Here is a 10,612-nt window from a genome sequence, read left to right as displayed (position 1 = left end):
CTCGAAGCTCTCTAAAGACTCTTGACATGGAGGTACAGCAACTCTTCAGATACGAGTTGAACCACACCTCGCGACCACGGAGTGTCTCCACGGCCTAGTCCTTCCTCACTTCCAACATAGTCCTCTCGAGTTCCGCGACCTCAAACTTCGTCCTCCAATACTGGATGCAACGATCCTGGTCAGCAAGCGCACTCTCGAGGTCTACTTAGTATGGAAACGACTAAGTTAGACTGCTCTTCTCTTCCAAGAATACAGCGAATCAAGTCGATCCAGACGGAAGAGTAAAGGGGATGAAAAAAAAGATAACCAACCTAAGGGAGCCGTTGCCATGCTCATCTCCACAGGCGAATTTTGAGCTACATTGCCCTCCGGCACATGTGGCTCGGACGCAAGTAACGGAACGACCACTGGCAACTCAGGCTGCCCGCGCTGCTGGACATCCTCGACATCAACATCTTTACAAATGACAACAAAGTACTCAAGATCAAAATGCTAAAGAAAGCTAAGGCGATGACTGCACACACAAAGGTGGTTTGAACCAACAAGAGTTTTACAAAGCATGGCTAAAGAGTACAAGAGAGCTAAGATCCTACTCTTCAAAAAGCGGGAGGACGGACTCCCCCAGGTCACCGACCTCCTCCATCACATCTTTGCGTGCATCGCTAGCCGCCCCCTGATCCAAGATCTTCCGCAGATCGAGTTCAGGATGTGCCAGCATCACACAAGCAAGGACATGGCACGTCCCGGTATAGATCCCGTTGGACGTCTCCTCTCCGACCATGGCCGCGTGCTTGGAGGGGATCACCTCCATCGCCGTTGCCAGTTCCGCAAGCGAAGACGACAACGAGAACTCGTCGGGATTCGCCGGGATGGTGGCCTTGACACCACACTACCCGGCGAGCTGGTGCAGTCCGGTGTAGGTGACCTGCAGTGAGCCACGGATCTCCGACAAATGGTTCTCAAGCTGAGACATACGGTGCTCGAGCCCTTGCCGTTGTCACTCATTGCCAGCCACTAGCTCCCGCATCTTCTGGAGGTCCTCGCGAACCTCTGCTAAATCGCGCGCAAGCCGATCGGCACACTCATTCACCGACGACGCCGCCGCCGCCTTCGCCTCCGTGATCTCGCGGCCAATGCCATGAGCACCAGCCTCGAGGAGGCACCCCATCTCGACCTGGAGCTCCTCCCAGGTGAGAACGGCAGCCGACAGACCCCGACCAGCCGCAAGATCGCTAGCTAGGCCGCTAGGTGTCGCCTCGCGGCTCCTGGGCGCGGCCACGATAGGAGACGCGCTGGAGGCCCCTCTAGACTCGTCTTGCGCCGCCTTTGGCCGCGCCGCCCTGCATAAAGCTGCAACTGAAACAGGCTGCAACAGTTTGACGAAGTGACAAGACCTCAAAGTCATCTACTTACTTCTCGCCAAGCGTCACTAGCCGCTGCCGTCGTGGAGGTGTGGGAGACGCGTCTGAGGCCTGGAGTACAACCGATATGATGTGAGGTAGAAGCTTTCCGACTACGCGATCAAAGGGCAGGAGAACTTACGAGGGGGTGGGCGTCTTCCGACGATGTCCGACCACAGAGGAGAATGTCCTCCCCTTTTTCGGAACGTTGCCGCCGCTCGTTATGGCAGCGGCAGCAGCAGCGTCAGACGCCTCCTTGGCAACTTTCTCCTTCAGCGACGCCGCCACCAGATGGTCCACGAGCGGCCCGATGATATCAGTCAGAGGGAGAGCCTACGCTTCATGAAGTCATAATGCGATCCCGGAAGAAAAATGCAAAAGGACCGCTGAGTACACTTACATTGATGGCAGCGTCATGCTCGGCTGCCCCTTTCTCGCAAAGGGGGACGGGGACGTTGCTCGCCGTTGTCGGGCCACTGATCATCAGTTGGCCGACGCGGCGCTCCAAGCCTGTAGATCGAGACCAGAATCTGATAAGCCGGGAGGAACACGCGCATAAGGGAGTCAATTTAACTAAAAAGGAAAATACTCCGAGGAGAAACCCGGGTGCGTCCTCTAGCCCAGAATAATCAAAGGCCGGATGGGCTCGAGCTTGAAGCGGCTGGATCCGCCTACCAATGAAGTCGGCAGCGACTTCATACCCCGACAACCCCCGTTCTCGGAGGTCGTCAACGATATCGATGAAAGATTGGAGGGATGGGGTCAAGGCGGGTTTGGTGGCCCAAGATGGAATCTTGTTTGGTTGCTCCTTAGGAATAACGAAGACCGGATCCGAATCCTCTATCTGAAGATAAAACCACCTGCCCCGCCATTTGCTGCGAGATGAGGGGCACTGGAAGGGGATGTATCGCGACTTCAGGCCATCCCGAAGTCGGAAACCAACACACCCGGACACCTTTTTGGGTTCCATCCAGCGTAACTCATAGTAAAAGCGGAAGAGGTCAAGAAACGGCTCTACCCCAATGTAGGCCTCACAAAGATGCGAAAAGATACTCAAGAAGGCAATGGAATTGGGGTTCAAGTGGAGCAAGGAAACACCGTAGAAATTCAAGACCAAGAGAAGAAATTCAGAAGGCGGAGGAAGAAAACCACAGAGAATAAAGTCCTCGATCGCAACCATGCGACCCAGGACAGGCTGGGGTTCAGTACCTCCCACTTCTCTCTCCGCGGTCCCGCGACCGGGAAGGGCGCCATCTTCCTGCAACTTCTTCAACGACGCGCTGGTGGAGGTAGACTTGTCAAGATCCATTTCCACCGGGGATCGCCGGAGAAAGGACCGAGATGAGCTTGCTTGGGTTTTTTGTGGGAGCAGAGAAGACGAGGGACGTTTGAAAGCTGGAGAGTTTTTTCACAACAAGCGGGCTTCAACTTGGATCCCCAAAACTCCCTTAAATAGATGCACTTCCGATGGTGCGAATTCTAAGGAAAGGAGAGAGATGGCCGCCGGAAATTTCTAGGTCCGTTTCACGCGGCAGTTTTTTGGACTTCAATTTAAACTCACTCATGACCGTTGAGCTTCACCCGGCGTTGTCGATCACTCCTTGTCTCTCGGTCCTCACACCGAGAACAACGACAACCTCGACATCAGAAGTCGCGATCAGTTTCACGAGTTCATTTAAGCAGAAGTCGGGGGCTACTGTTAGGGTTACGGGTAAGGTATACCCTCTACCCTTCGATATACGTCACATATCGATATGGTATACTTGCGCATATATGGACGTTTTCGGCATAAGTTAAGGAAATTCATTATGGAAGTTCACAGATGGAAGGAATCCTACTCGGACAGAACTGGGTCGTCATTGTATCGTGCCGGGCCCGATGTCTCCGAGTCATACTTGGAGACCAGTTGACTTGCGATATAAAAGGGACCCCCCGGGAGGGCCTAAGGGATCGAATCTTACTGCCAACACATCCACCACAGCCTACGAAGCCGGAGCTTATCGGAGCCAAGTCGCCGGGAGATCTAGTCGAATCAACTCGACTACGATCTTGTCGGTATCGTCGAGTTCCACTATTCCCTTTGTAATCTGTGGTTTCCATCATATAATCCCATATCAACTGGATTAGGGCTATTACCTATCAAGGGGCCTGAACCAGTATAATCTTTGTTTTCTACCTGCTTGATGTCGTATTACGTAGATCCTCGTACTAGCGTACCCCAATACCCTCTTTATCTGGTCCACGGGTATCCCCCGTCGACACAAATCTCACTCTCCATTTGTCTATTTGGCCAACTCTCCATCTAATTTATCAAGTCTAACTTGATGTTTGCTCCAACAGCCTCTCCATTCACCCTCTCTACTCTGAATCTATGGCAGTGGGACCCACATGTCAGCCTCTACAATCCTTTCTTCTTCCCCATATTCCTTCCTTTTCCTCACGCTTCATACTCTCATGAAGATCAACGGATGGCGATGGCGGACAACAGATTGCGATGGCGATGATGATGGAGATCACCGGCCTCCTCCTCCTCAACCGGCGTGCGTCGTCGAGCCTCTCTCGCCGTCGCGCCCTCCTTGCAGCACCAAACGGGAGCATTAGGATGGCCTCCACAGCGTTGTCGGACGAGGGAGGAGATGGCGGCGGGGGAGAGGCTGGAGGGGAGGTCGGAGGTGGATAAAGTGAATCTCCAGTCACCGGAGTAGCGGGAGAGGGTCCTCACCTCGGCGCCCATGAAGTAGCGGGATTGAGAGGAGGCGCACAGCGGTGGCCCTCTTCACTGCTGGTCTCCCATCTTGTCGCTGGCGACGAAGCCGAGGCACTCCTTGCCGGCTGCGACGGCGAGCCTCCTTCCCGTGGCGGCGGCAGGCATGGAAGGAGGAAGGAGGGGCGTGGCAGCAATAGGCGGAGGAAGGGAGGGCACGGGCAGGGATGTGCGGATGGTGGAGAGATAGAAGGGAAAAAGATGGTGGGGCCCACAGATAGCTAGTTGCTGTGGATGGCCAACGGCTGGCCAAATTTAGCTAGCTTTACCCCATCTTTGGCCATTGCTATTTTTTGGCTAGGGGGATACCATTCTATTGGAGTGCATTTTTTTGTCCAAAGTTGCTAAAATTTAGCTTGGAGAGTAGTATGGAGAGGCTGTTGGAGATGCTCTTAAGGGCATAACCACAACTCGATCATCAGATCAATACAACACCCGGTGGATTCAATCGTCGAAACAAGAGTACGGTATTACTTTTCATCAAGAAGGCTTGAACCTGTATAAACGTTTGTTATTTTACTCATCCACTTTAGATCTCGTGCACTACCCCCTTTCTCATTGTTGATTTCTAGAATCAATAGTTGGCAAGCAAGGTAGGGGTTGCGTAGAGTTTTTCGCAAACAAGTGCAATCGGATTAATTCTGAGAGCCGGCAACTCTGCTTTCCATCCGGGTTAGGCATATCAATTCGGTGACATCGACTTCATCACCGACGACTTTGTCAAGATCTCTCTACTCGACTCGGATTTGAACCAATCAGGGAGGGACCCCATCTCTTTGGCCTCGTTCAGTGCCCCGAACACTGCCGAGATCTACTCAAGGATTCTCACCTCTGAGTTGGCTTCAAACCACTGAGGGAATCGCCATCATCAACAAATCTTCACAGCCTATCCAACAACGCAGCATCCCAAGAGTGCCATGCAACTCCCTCCGCTCCTCGCCATGACTTTCAGGATGATCAACCTCTTCTCCAAGGTCACGACCCGGCCAAGTCCCAAGTTCACCCGAGATCAGAACTAGGGAGGCGGGAATCATGATTGAATCACTTGGATAATATAGCATGTCATGCCCGGAAAATAGAACAATATATTCCGTTTGTGAGTGCATAAATCCTTGTCCAAGGAGGCAAGGTACACATTACAAAGTTGGTAAATAATAGAGTATATAAGCGAAAGCTTAAATAGAGTACTTTATTACATGGGCGACCAAAAGCCCAACAATGAAGATAAACAGTAAAAAGCCAGAAGCTACGAGAGCCACCACAGGCTCTTGACGGTAGGCACGAGCTAGACATCAAAGCCATCATATCCGAAGTACTCCTCTGCTAGAAGGGGGGAAAAGAGCAAGGCTATGTACAACCATTGTACTCAGCAAGCCATGTCATGAAAATGCAGATATAATGCAAGGGAGTACAAAGAATTCATTTTTAAGGATTTTTTTTGCATAAAACTAGCATTTCAAAGCATTTAAATATTTAAAGGCATTTAAATAAAACACAAACCTATCTCTAGTCAAATTATTTTCAAGCCGCACACCAATGCGATCTTGCCTTAACTCGTGCCAACAACTGACAACTCCAGTTACGCAATTAATAGAACTAAATTCTAACTTGGGTATATTGCAACACATCTTTCTCACATGTTGCCATGTGCCACATGCCACCACGGCATACGGACATAAGCCATGACATAACCCACCTCTTAGTACCGCTCTAAACAAAGAAGACCGATATAGACTTCCCCCACCAGGTGCCCTGGGTCGAGCAGACAGTCTATGCCCCCTGGCGTACTGCTAGAGTCGTCGACCCCACCAAGGGCTTCATCCATCCCTATCCGTGTCTTCCTTGTGCATGACCGTAGTAGATGATGCGTTAAGCCCTACCCATCAGACAGGTGGCTGTACAGCATATGCTTTGCAACGGAGGTTTGCAACGGAGGTTCGAAGACCTGTCCTAATGACGGCCGGGGTGCGACTAGCGAAACCAAGCACCCTGAGCCCAACCCAAAATATGTTTGGGGAATTTTGAAGGGGAACATCATGTCATGGATAAACAACCACTGAACCATATTTACCATTCTTTACAAGTTATTCCCAATTTGTAATTATTGGAAAACATATAATTGTTTCTTTTTAAGCAGCGCTAAGCATATTCTAAATTTACTAGTAAGCACCACATATATAAAGTTATGACTAGTTTTATTTTTCCTAGAGTTATCAAGGATCATAATAATACAAATAATAAGGCTATAACAAGGAGAATCTGTAGGGCTAAACAAAACAAAGATAAGCGTCGGAATTTAATAAAGCAAAATGCAATAATTTAGATAAACATAATTTTATAAATTGGGACAACAATATGATCAAAATGACATGATTTGCCTTGCTCACTACCAAAATCTTCTAGATCCACTTCAAGGTAGAGCGGCTCTTCCAGATATGCAGCATCTATACAATATACGCAACGAAAAAGGCCCAAAACATAAATAAAAACCATATAAGATGCAGTAATAACCCTAAAAATGGGTTCATCACTGTTTAAGGAAAACAATAGCAATATGAATAGGTCGGTTCTGAATTCAAACAGTCAATATATGGTCATTTAAATTCTAGGTGTTGTTTGCTTGGCATTTTACTAATTTATGAATTAATTTTGTAAAGAAAAACTACTGTGTGTGCTTGCTGCCTGTAACAGCAGAGAGGGGGAAACAGTAGAGAGGGAGAGAGAGGTGTGTCAGGACATGGCAGCCGGCAACCCCGGCTGTCGGTCATGGTGCAGCGGTGCGTGACACGAGAGATGCGAGGGCGGCGGCGAGGCTCACCCAAACGGCTGGAACGGTGAAGAAACAACGACGGCGACGAGGAAGAGGATGATGCCGGCTCGGGTTGACGTCGGGGATGGAGCTCCGAGGCTTGCCGAGCTCGATGAAGGCATGGCCGATGGATAGGAGGAGACGACGAAGCTAGCGGTGGCTTCGCTGGGACTTGGCGTCATCCCGACCGACGCCGAGCGGCGGCTGGAGCGCACGCTGGCGGTAGTACTTGAAGAGAAACGGCGATGGAGCGAGCGTGGCGCTGGAGCGGCACGTGCAATGGGAGGAGGTGGTCTCTGGGGTTCTAAATATGTAGGCAGGAGGGGAGGAGGTCGACCGTGAGGACGGCAAACGGCTCCAGTGGCAGTGAGTCTCCCAATTAAGTCCATCAGTTAAAGAATTCGATTGAGTGCGATTTAATACGAGATTGAATGGGATTTGTTGGGGGAATTGATGCCCGCTACACAAGAAACAGATTTGCAATTAATTTGGAGGTGGAACGATAGGGGAGGGAGATCAAAGGAGACGGGAGTGTTTGAGTTTCATGGGAGAGAGAGGAATAGCCTGGCTTGGAGGTAGGAGATGCTCCTGACGAGCGGGACCCATGACGGTGCGCGCGTGCATCGCACGTGTGGCGCGGCAGCCTCGCCTGCAGCAGGAGCAGTGGCTCGGCTGGGCCGGGGAGGGGGCGGCTGGGCCGGGCCGAGAAAGGATGGGAAAGAGGGAGGGGAGGAATTTAAGCCAAGAGGGAGAGGGGATGAATTTGAGCCGAAAATGGCCCAAGAAGGGGGAGACGACTCCCGGTCGGGCGCCTGATCGGGAGGGGGTAAAATCGGACGCTGACGCCATCGACTTACGTGAAAAATTTCTTTAAACTAATTTTTCTCTTAAATTACTTATCTAAATCATGATCTGATTGCACCATTAAATTTGTTGCAATTAAATCTTCAAAACAAGACCTCACATGGATATATTCTGATAAAAAAAATTTAGATTATTATTGAATTATTTTTAAATGTTGCACGATGTTCTACCAGGTATATCGGAATTGTTTCACTAAGTAGATCGAAAATGTTTCACTCGTTTAAATCGGGTGTTGTTTCACCTCATATAAAAACAATGTTTCAGCAAATAGCGAAAGAATGTTTCAGTTCACTGCAATTTTACGGTGATTTTCGGGCGCGACATAGCACCACGGAAGTTGTCAACAGCTTTAGTTTTTTAGATGGCTACAACGACTTCGACATTGATAGTCTCAGTAGCTACAACGACTTCTGAATTTGAGCTTTAGTTTTACTTCGAAGTCTTCATTGTCGGTGGCACCACAGATAAAGACGAGCAAGCCGGCATCACTAGGGAGCAAGAGGAAGCACGTGCCAAAGCTGAGGACGAACGCTAGTGAAGGCAGCACGATCTGATTAGAAGCGGTCACATTGCACACAACATCATCCAAACCCGCATAGAAGACACTAATGTTTTCGCTACACCTCAATCTATACGTAGTGAAACATTGTGAGTACACTAGGTGAAACATTTTTCAGTGGAACAAAACATAAACCAAATTCCCTTAATAGGGGCTTTCAAAATATGTGGGTTTCTTGTTGCAATGGAATGTTTCGTTCACTGCAACATTAGACCTATACATAGTGAAACATTGTGAGTACACTAGGTGAAACATTTTTGGTGGAACGAAAAATAAACCAAATTCCCTTAATAGAGAGTTTCCAAAATATGTGAGTTTTTTTTTGCAAAAGAGTATTTTAATTCACTGCAACATTAGATCTATAAATAGTGAAACATTGGAAGTACACTAGGTGAAACATCTTTTGTGGAAAAAGGGAGGGAGAAGTGGGTGGGCCCAACAGTATGCATGTGGGGGAGGGGCGTGCGGGGGGAGCGCCCGATCCGGCTCCTCCCGCACCGGTCGCCCAACGTAATGTATTTTCGCAAGAAGGGCGACGAGATTTATTTTAGTTTTTCTTTTTTTAATAAAATCTGAGAAAGGTTATTGTTGCATTAAAATTATTTATAATGTAAAATTCAAGTAAAAGTTGTTTAAATATTTTGAAGCATGAGGAATTCAACAAAAATACCCACACATCAATTTGAGTTGAAACATGGTAAGTTTTAATTGTTGAAGTTAAAGCCCACTAAGTCTAAAACTCAACATGCAACCATAACACATCATCACCCACTAGTAATAATTACATATTTAATCTCATGTAAGCATACAACATCATCTACAATTTATTTAATTTTACAAATCAAAATACAATCATATCTAATCATCACCTCTCATATCATTTGCACAATAATTTAACAAATCTATCTATACTTATCAATATGTTTCACTCTAAAGCACGGGTTCCATTTGACTGATAAATCCTGATGTTTCATTATTTTTTTCTTTTTACTCCAAACTTGATTGACAAAAAAAATTAAGAATTGTAATTCCCGCAGCAAAGCGTGGGGAATCACCTATTTTACATAAATAATTTAGACGATAAAATTTTAGGGTGATTTTTGGGCGCGACAAGCACCACGGAAGTTGTCAACACCTTTAGTTTTTTAGATGGCTACAACGACTTCGACATTGATAGTCTCAGTAGCTACAACGACTTCCGAATTTGAGCTTTAGTTTTTCTTCGAAGTCTTGATTGTCGGTGGCACCACAGACAAAGACGAGCAAGCCGGCATCACGAGGGAGCAAGAGTAAGCACGTGCCAAAGCTGAGGAGGAACGCTAGTGAAGGCAGCACGATCTGATTAGAAGCGGTCACATTGCACACAACATCATCCAAACCCGCATAGAAGACACTAATGTTTTCGCTACACCTCAATAGAACGCTGTGGTAGCCGTCATGTTGATTGACACCCACATCGATAATGCTCTAGAAAACATGACTTCGATGTTGAATAAGGTCAAGACTATGATCGTCGCCACTGCCGCCCAACAAGAAAATGATGCCGGAGCTTCTCGCCGACCGAAAGAATCCAATGCTGACTCCCCCAAGACTCCGGTTGGCTGTCATTAGCCCTCGAATCATAGATCCAGGGGCCACAGAAAACCTGAATATAGCAGAGGTCACACCGCTTCCATCTAGCATCACCAAGAAAACAGAGGTCGGCATCCAGATCAATCATGACAATGTCGAGCCATCACGACGACCGAGGCCATGACGAAGGACACAGACGTTGAATACCCAAATACTTGAGGATTACGCTGAACCAACGTCATCACGATCGGGAAAATTGCTGTCACCATAAGGATCAACTACGATGACAAAGGAATCCTAGCTTTTACTTGAGATCTGTATTGAGTGGATTGGCCGACTGGTTTCAAATCAAGAGGGATTGAAAAGTACGATGGCAAGACCGTCTACACCCTGGCCATTTGTGCAGTAGGAGGAGACAACAAGGCACTGGCGAATTACCTACCTATGGCACTCGCTGATTCAACAAGGAGCTGGCTAATGGGGCTTCCAAGGTGATCCATTGATTCCTGAAGAGAGCTTTGAAGCTAGTTCATCGTCAACTTCCAAGGCACCTATGAGAGACCCAGTACTCACTTTGACCTATACCATGTTGTTCCAATATGTCTCTTTTGGACTACATCTGACATTTCTCGGAGGCCCGCAAC

The 10,612-nt window shown here is 48.2% G+C and overlaps 1 long non-coding RNA gene across 2 annotated transcripts; it reads right to left on the bottom strand.

Annotated features, from left to right (window-relative positions):
* Positions 1-360: 360 nt before the first annotated feature.
* On the bottom strand, positions 361-4,332 carry LOC127764321 (uncharacterized). Of its 2 annotated transcripts, XR_008015853.1 has the most exons (6): positions 4,123-4,332; positions 3,577-3,975; positions 1,801-1,910; positions 1,543-1,733; positions 1,414-1,472; positions 361-1,340 (listed from the first exon to the last, which is right to left on the bottom strand). It is a non-coding gene; the product is annotated as an uncharacterized LOC127764321 (long non-coding RNA). The 2 variants fall into 2 exon arrangements; XR_008015854.1 differs by lacking the exon at positions 3,577-3,975.
* Between the last annotated feature and the right edge of the window lie 6,280 nt (positions 4,333-10,612).

Source organism: Oryza glaberrima, chromosome 2 (assembly GCF_000147395.1).
Source record: "Oryza glaberrima chromosome 2, OglaRS2, whole genome shotgun sequence".
Classification (NCBI taxonomy): Eukaryota; Viridiplantae; Streptophyta; class Magnoliopsida; order Poales; family Poaceae; genus Oryza; species Oryza glaberrima.
Note: the sequence above shows the minus strand (reverse complement) of the source record. Positions and strands in the feature narration are given on the sequence as shown.